The sequence below is a fragment of the Pistacia vera genome, unplaced genomic scaffold (assembly GCF_008641045.1).
Source record: "Pistacia vera cultivar Batoury unplaced genomic scaffold, PisVer_v2 Contig133, whole genome shotgun sequence".
Taxonomy (NCBI): Eukaryota; Viridiplantae; Streptophyta; class Magnoliopsida; order Sapindales; family Anacardiaceae; genus Pistacia; species Pistacia vera.
The window spans coordinates 1,280,387-1,286,559 of record NW_022195391.1 but is presented as its reverse complement, the minus strand read 5'-3'; the positions used below and the strand labels follow the sequence as shown (position 1 = coordinate 1,286,559).

Below are 6,173 nucleotides of genomic sequence, written 5' to 3'. Positions count from 1 at the left end.
CCTATCACAAGTGTCTTCGATTGGCATGCCAGGTAGAGTTAGAAAACGAGTCTACCAACTGAAGGTGCGTTCATTCGATGTGTAGGGCCAAATGAGATGACATTGACTCGACCGGCTTGCTTGACTGCATGGAGGATGCTCGGGTGATACCTCGGGGATGTCCTTACCAGGTGCCCTTGGGTCGAATGGGTTACACTGGGCCCGATGTTCGTGTGGAGGCTCGGGCTGAGTGGTATGATCCAAGGCAAGGGTTGTGCGAAGGTTAACCCTTAGGTGCCCACTCGTCTGCTACAGAGGACCGAATAGCCAAGACCTTTTTTTCCTTGCTTGTCTCGAGGCAGAAGGTAGGGTGGATTGTTCCAAACTAGTCGCCCCGGTTGGGAGGATCTCCTGGACATGTGAATCAAGGAAGTGTGTTGGCTTCGTTGCGGGAGCTGGCGTGCTGTAACGTGGTGGCACGGTCGGGTAAGAAGGGCGATTAAGCGGGTATTCCGTACGATGCTGTAGTATCCTAGGTGGCGTGGATCTCTGCCACGTGTACGGTGGTGATCTGCTCTTCGTTTTGGGGCGGGAAAATGAAAAGTCTCTCTATCCTTGGGCCAATTGCGGGTTGCCACGTGTCTGACTCTATCAGATTTTTCCTATAAAAACGAGGGGGCGGACTGTTTGTCTCCCATTTTTGCGTTTTCATCTTTGTCCTTCATTTTTCTGCGTTTTTTCCTTTTCTTTCCTACTTTCTTTGTTTCCAGTTTCCTTTAGCGATAGTGGTCCCCTTTTTGCAGATTCTAGAGTCATTCACAGTAATTACTATCTTTTTGCACTGATTTTTGGTTTGTTTTGCTTTTTTTCCTTTGTCTGTGTTGAGTTTTTGGGAGATTGGGTGTGATTTTGTGAAGTTTTGAGGGACTTCATCTGGGTTTTGGAGTTTTGATTTTTAGAATAGGTGTGAAATACTTGGATTTCTGGTGAGTTTCTAGCGATTTGCTTGATTTTTGGTATTTTTGGGTTTTTAGACAAGGTTGAGAAGACGAAAACGGGTTACGCAGTATCTTGATTCGGCTCGGTCGGTCTGCCTGACCATATTGAGTGACAAGGTTGGATTAGGGTTGAAAGGAAATAGCTTCAAGTGGGATAGATAGGTCACCCGGTCTACCCGGTCGAGTAGTAAGGTGATCGTGTGGTGAGTTAAGTAGAACAAGGGATCGATCATCCAAACCGAGCCGGAGGTTGTACGGCAGCCCTTGGTGGTGACCCAAGGCGAGTGAAGTCATTGAAAAGGCATTCGGGTTTTAAACTCAGGTTGGTTGCTTCGGGCGAACAGGACAGACCAGTTACTGTTTCTAGAGACCAGGTTGGCTGGTTGTGAAGGTCGATTAGTGAAGTTGATGGTGTTGGAGGATTTTCCTGTCAGTAGTAAGGGTCGACCGGTGAACTTGGTTAGAAACTTAACTGGTGTTGAAAGATTGTTCGATCCGTAATGAGGGTCGACCGGCGAACTAGGTTAAGAAACTTAGCTGGTGTTAAAAGATTGTCCGATCGGTTAGGCATGGCAAGCAGGATTCAAAGATTTCAAAAAGGATCAGTTCGGTTGAAGTTGCGGGTCGAGTGGTGGTCAAGTACAGAGTGTATAGGTTGAACATGTCTAGGTCAGAATCAAGTGGTTTTAGTGGGGCTGAGACAGATGTTGGGAATGAGTACAAACATGCTCCGACCATGGTGGTGATGCCCGAAGGGGGCATTCTGATGGGTATATTGATCGGTGTGAATGTGGCCACCCTAAGGATGAGTGCTACTAATCCGAGTGGTTCGGGCAGGCAAGGGGGGAGTGGGGAAGACTCCGAAGGAGTTAGTCGTCCATCGTCATCCAGTAGTGCCCTTGAGGACGAGCCGAGACAACATGGTAGTGGGATTTTGAGTAGGGATTATCCGCCCATGCTTAAAGATAACGACGTGTGACAGATCCGCACAATGTATCACATTCTGAATTCGGTCGAGATTAGGGTGCCACGGTCGTACGAACGGGTCAATTGGGAGGCAAAAGGTTGGGTGAGTGTTTACGAGAAGTGGTTTCACGACGGGCTGAGGTTTCCCATTCCTCACCTCGTCTGGGAGGTGCTCAACCACTTCATGATTACCCAGTCACAGATCATGCTGAACGGTTGGAGGTTGCTTATAGCGCTGGAAGACCTTTGTGTGCGGAACCAGGTGATGTCTGGATTGCAAACGCTACTGTACTCGTATTTCCTAAAGGAAAACGACAAGGAGAAGGGTCAATATCTGATCAACCTCAGGCATGATCGGTCTCACCTGGTGACTGACCTTCGGTCCAGTGACAAAAACTGAAAGGATCGGTACTTCTTTGTAAGGGGTGAGACGGTCTTTGGGGAGAGAGGCCAGGGCGATATTTCGAACACTTGGAGAGCCACTGGTGAGAAATCTTGTCTTTTTTTGTATTTTGATTACTAAATCTTATTGTGTTTCTTCTTTGCAAATCTTGAGTTCAATCGGGCCAGGCAGAGTGGAGACGTGGACATGTAGACTTAGAAGGTGCTAGCCATTCCCAAGGTACAGAGGGATTAGCAAGTGGTACTAGGTAAGGCCAATCTCAAGACCAGCCATCTGTGGGCTAAAGTGGAAGCGATTCAACGAGGTATTCCTTTCCCTTCGTTGAAATAGACTTGGGATGTGCTTCTTACTCGCTACTGCAATCATACCACTTATGGTAAGTCCAGGCTGAACCCACTAACTGTTAGAGAGTTTGTACTTGCAGAGAGATTGATGAAGAAGCTGACCGTCCCCAGTGCGAGCGAGTCTATAGTCCGGTGTCGGGAAAAGAGGAAGAGGGAATTCTGAGCCAAAGAGGATAAAAGAGTGGAGGATGTGGTGGCGACACCGTCGAGCCGTCAGCCAGCAGCCGGAGTCGTGTCATCCCAGACAACAGTCTTAGATGAAGAGACTAAGATTATCACCTTTAAGATTATGGCTTTCGCATCAACCTATTCTGACGCTGCTTCTATGAGCAAACTGGCTTACTCCTTCCTATTCCTAGCGGACGAGACCCGTTTGAACCAGATGGGCGTGGGCGCGGGCGCAGTCATAGCCGCTGATTGGAGGGTATCTCATGCTTTTCAAGTAGGGTAGGAGTTTTTACTTTATTGTGTTCATCGTGGTTTTATACTGATGAAATCGTTTTGTTGTGCAGGCATTCACAAGTAGTCTTCATCTGAGGAAGTCCGTCGTGGTGCAGGAGAAGAGGATACAGGATGTGTCCAAGGCAAACACTAGTTTGTGCCAAAGAGAGGCGGTAGCCTAGAAGGCCGAGCAGGAGAGCCAGCAACGTTTGAAGCCTGTCGAGGGTGAGTTGGAGAGGCTGAGGAGAGAGTTAGCCGAGAAGACTACAGAGGTTGAGTCCCTCAAGGAGCAGTGTCTCACGATTGCTGATGATGCCATTATTAGGGCCCGGAGGGAGCTCATGCTCGAGTACAAGGCCGGGAACACTTCTCACTAGAATCTGGATGAGGACATCCAGCTCATGCAGGAGATGTTGTAGGAGGGGGCTGAGCATACGGAGGAGCAGATTGATGAGTAGGTACTTGATAATCCGTGAATTATACACTTTTCATTATACCTTTTTGTCGAATTTTAGGTACTTTCTAGTGCATTTTGACCTGAATTATTCCTTAATTCGTTACTTTTCGTATTTCAGGTTAAAATGGTCATTTTGAGCAAATAAGAACAAAATTAGATATTTTTGACTCAGAATTTAGCGGATGTCAGAAGATAGGAGAGTTTCGGAGCAGGATAAAGCACGATGAAGCTTGTTTCCAAGGAAGAGCACTGAGAATCGAAGAATCAAACGAAGAAGCAAGCGGAGTGGCAGTTCTATAATTTCAGAACTCAGGAAGAAGCTTCGCCAGGGACGAGCTTATCTGATTCATTCTTCGCCGCGGCGACAGTCACTTATTCCAGTTTTATTAAACGTACAATTTCGTGCTGTGCGTGTTTTGGCTCGGTTATTTGGACGAAGTATAAAAGAAAAACTTAGTCTTTTTGCTCTGGATCTTCGTTCTGTTTTTAGGTTTAGCCACTTTTACATTTTTCTAAGAACTTTGAGCAATTTGGGTTGTAAAAGGAAGAAGATTCGATTTCCAACTAGAGGATTCATCTTTTGGGGAGATTTCTAATCTTTATTCTCATTTTCATTATGTTGAACATGTTTATTTCCTATTTTCGTTTTGGTGTTATTGAATTAATTATGAACTAATCTCTTTTGGGTTAGGGTTTTGATGGTAGTTTGGATTCTAAATGGGTTAAGGGTTTGATTGTGTTATTTTCATATGAGTATGCTTTGGTTGTGTGTTACTCTAATTTTTAATGTTGTATATGATGAACATGGTGAGATTGAGAAATGAATCATGTTAGGCTTCTTGGGTAATCACCGTTATAGTATTGGATGCTAGAGATAGATTCAAGAATTAATGAAATCATTGTAGGATTCTTTTGCTTAATGAGTTTGGAATTGTTAATCTTCAATTTGTTGGGTGCGGAAGGTTAATAAGGATGAATAGGAAAACATAGCCCGAGAGGGTATGTTTAACACCTTAGTGAGTTCGATTTACAACCATTGCGTATGAATGTGAATGTAGTGTAATTTTTAGGTTTAACCCATAAAAATCCAAATGAAGTCAAAACCTTACCCGTTTTACTTGAATTGATTATCCGTGTTTTCATATTGCTTTCTTAATTAAGTTTTAATCTTAGTTTAAAATTCATTGTTGTTTTTAATTAGAATTTGCTCCCACCAATCCAAAGAATTCGATTGCTTCAACTTGATAACATTAGGAAACTCAGTGCTTTGCTAACAATCCTCGTGGGAACGATACTCTACTCATCATTATATTACTTGTGCGATTAGTATACTTGCTACATTTTGCATGTTGTAGGAAACACGCATCAAGTTTTTGGCGCCGTTGCCGGGGATTGTTTTAAGTTAACATTGAGTTTTTCTTTAGTTAGCTAGATTGAAGTTTTTATTTTTGTTTTTAATTTTCATTAGAATTGTGATCTCACTTTTCTTCACTCTTGTTTCTTTCAGTTTATGCGAAGAGCAAGACGTCAACCAGTGGTTCCTGTTGACCTTGAGCTTGAGAGAACCGTGAGAAGACGTAACAGAGAGAGAAGAGAAAGAGAGAATCTTGCTGTAGAATCTGAAGAAGTAGTTGTTGAAATGGCTGAACAAGAAAATAGAACACTGAGGGAATTCTCAGTTCCCACAGTGAATGGTAGTGGGTCGAGTATCACTAGACCTACAGTGCAAGCAAACAATTTCGAGATCAAGCCGGCAATCATCCAGATGATCCAGCAGTCGGTTAGATTCAACGGTGATTTGAAGGAAGATCCGAATCAGCACATTGCAAATTTCCTGGAAATTTGTGACACCTTCAAGTCAAATGGAGTGTCGGATGATGCTATTAGGCTGCGGTTATTCCCATTCTCATTGGGAAATAAAGCCAAGGGGTGGTTAATGGCATTACCACCGGGAACAATAACAACGTGGAATGATCTAGCACAGAAATTCCTGACCAAGTTCTTTCCTCCAGCTAAATCAGCGAAATTGAGAAATGATATCACATCATTTCTACAAGAAGAGTCCGAGTCACTGTATGAGGCTTGGGAAAGATACAAGGAGTTAATGAGGAAGTGTCCACACCATGGTTTGCCAGTTTGGCTTCAAGTCCAAACATTTTACAATGGTTTGATGGGTAATGTGCAAACCATGGTGGATGCAGCTTCAGGAGGGGCCTTGCAGAATAAGACACCAGAGGAGGCATATGAGTTGCTTGAGGTTTTGGCAAGCAACAACTATCAAAGACCAAATGAGAGAGTTACAACAAGGAAATCTTTGGGTCTTCATGAAGTTGATGCCTTCACAGCCATCTCAGCCCAACTCACTGCACTTCAAAAACAGTTGGGAACTATGCAGGTAAACTCTATACAAGCACCTCAACTAACATGTGATTTTTGTGCAGGAAACCATGTGAGCAGCGAGTGTCAAGTTGGAAACACATTTGCTCCGTCATCTTCATCAATGGAGCAAGTGAATTACTTGGCAGGAAATCAGAGACAACCGAACAACCCATACTTCAACACATACAATCCAGGGTGGAGAAATC

The 6,173-nt window shown here is 44.1% G+C and overlaps 1 non-coding gene across 1 annotated transcript; it reads right to left on the bottom strand.

Moving 5' to 3' along the window:
- Positions 1–5,611: 5,611 nt before the first annotated feature.
- LOC116122381 lies at positions 5,612–5,718 on the bottom strand. The gene has a single exon (XR_004126894.1). It is a non-coding gene; the product is annotated as a small nucleolar RNA R71 (small nucleolar RNA).
- Between the last annotated feature and the right edge of the window lie 455 nt (positions 5,719–6,173).